Source organism: Pterocles gutturalis, unplaced genomic scaffold, assembly GCF_000699245.1.
Source record: "Pterocles gutturalis isolate BGI_N339 unplaced genomic scaffold, ASM69924v1 scaffold19482, whole genome shotgun sequence".
In the NCBI taxonomy this organism is placed as follows: Eukaryota; Metazoa; Chordata; class Aves; order Pterocliformes; family Pteroclidae; genus Pterocles; species Pterocles gutturalis.
This window is the reverse complement of record NW_010110652.1, coordinates 5,415-7,949: the sequence shown is the minus strand read 5'-3', so window position 1 is coordinate 7,949 and position 2,535 is coordinate 5,415.

Genomic DNA, 2,535 nt, shown 5'->3' with positions numbered 1-2,535 from the left:
CTTAATAGAATATCATTAGTATAATATATGACAATCATAGCAGTGGTAATATGCAATGGCAGGGTTATGCAGAAATTGACACTGTACAACTGAATTTATCAGCCACTTTCACCTATCATCAAATCCCCTTGAGGTACACATTGAACCTTCCAGTCCTTCTGCATTACCCACCAAGTATACCCAGGTCCTTGAGCAAAAGCAATCCCACGAAAGCGTTTACCTTTACCCAAGGCAGGAATAACCCAGACTGTCTTCCCCAGCATGTTCTTGGTATGCACCACAAGGACTTTATCCCCGTCTACAGTACATAAAAGTTCTGATTTCAGCACAAGTTTCACATTCATGGATAACCTGTGCAATAGTGTCCATGGTTAAGTCCACCCTTTGATCACGAGACCATCTGTATGGCATCTCTTCCTTGATGACCTGAGGCACCATGGGCCCAGCAAGCTAAAAATTTTTCAACCTTATGTTGCCAGTCTAAGTCCACTTAGTTGGAGACAGGGCCTCTCTAATACGAACTGTAGCGTTCCTTACTGTTGGATGGATTTGAGGAGTAGAGTGCGTGGGCCCCAATCTCATTTTGCTTACTTGGTCCTTGTGAATACGGATCAGAAATTCTGCTCACAGGATCGGGAGTAAAGTCAAAGTCAACCCTTTTACTTTGTTCGAGGAATGGATTAGTGGAAACTGGAGCAGCAATTCTTCTGGAAACACCAGAAAATCCCAGTTGTGTTTATTCTTTACAGCTTGCGTACCTGTGGCTCTAGGGCTGAGGTTGGTTTTCCATCCCATCTTCTCATGTCTTCTTCATGGTTGTGCAGGTAAAACCACAGCTTGCACAGTATTATTTGCTTGCACAGCTGCACTTTGCCCTTCTCGTTGAATCACAGGAATCATTGTGATATTTCTGGCTGTCTTCAGCTTTTGAAAGGATCTGGAACAGACATTCTTCTTCAGACTATGATATCCTATATTTGTCACTATAAAGAAAGGTGAAGGTAGAAATTGTTTGAAGTTATATTTATAGGTATCCTAGAGGATAGTTTGAATGCTATTTGCTTCCTTTCTCTGCCTTACACTATTCCCAAGTTATACTAGAAAAAAGCAGAGTAAATAGAATATAGTCATCCAGCATAATACTCATAGAAGTTCTCTTCTTAGGTTACAGAGGAGAAATCCAGATGATGTCACTGACATTGAAAGTCCAGAGTGGCTCTACAGTTTCTCAAAGGTGATGTCATCTCTATCTTCACTGTGGCATTTCCTTTTAATTATGACTATATTGTTTAAGAATTTTTAGGAATGTTTAAGAAATTGAATTTGAACCAGAGCTTTTTTTTATAACTTCGTTTCTCTTCATATTGATTTGTATATTCTTAATCCTTTTGTACTTCAGAAATAAGCATTAACTGCTTATTTCCCCTTATGCTTTATTACAGTTAGGAATTTGTTGCATTTGTGGCAAAGGTAAGACAAATATTAAATCCTTATTCTTTATATTCATGTTCTAGTGTCATGGCTATCACAGTAATATTTTAATAACCTGTATTACAAACCACAAGCTCAAGGGTGTTCAGATGTAGGAATCTGAGCCCTATCTCTCTAGAATGTCTATTGATATTTTTTCAGCACTAAAAAAGAAGTTGCAAAAAATAAGATGTATAGTACCTTTATCTGATATTATAAGTTTATCTACAGTATAATATGCAGTATTGCAGTATTTAAGCCACTCTTTCACTGGTCAGTTTACAACAAATGATTAATACTTAATTTAAAAAATGCCTTTTAGAACTAAAAATCAAAGATGGTAAAGCTTTTGACTTTTCCCTATTAAAAATGTAAATAAGAAGTGGCACTTGTAATTAATTGTAATACCAGACTCTCAGTTGTTGGTGTTGCAGAGCCACCTTTTACATTTAGGAATTATAAATGCATTAATTTTTAAAAGGTAGCCCTCATGTGGATTTTTTTAATCTTTTAATCCTTAAGAATCATGAAATATTTTACAGTGTAGGATCTGATCTTCAAAGCATTACTCATCTGAGAAATCCTTGCTATGCAAATAATTGCATTCACTTGCAAAGTCACTGGATGCATGAGTAAAATGTATATCATTGATCTTTTCTATAATGCTACTACCCACTTTACAAAATGGAGCAAGAATCTAAGAACTCAAGACTGCATCATGTCAATCGTGTTTTTTTCCATTGATTTCAGGAGAAGCCAAGCAGGGTCTCAAAGATGCCAAAAAAACATTAACCCTAATCTATATTACTGGCTCACAGCAAACTTGGACTCCTCTTCAGTCTGGACCTTTGCCCCTTGAAATTTGATCTTTAGTGAACATGGTGATCTTTGCCGTCACATCTCACCTGGAAGACAGGAGCTTTTACTGTTCAAAGACAGAACACAGCAGTTTAAGCATGAACCTTATTTCAGTCTGTTGAGCAAAAATTTAATATTTATTGTTCCTTATTAAATTTCACGGTATGAATGAAGAGTACTCTCAGGTCTCTGAAAAAAAGGCAGTTA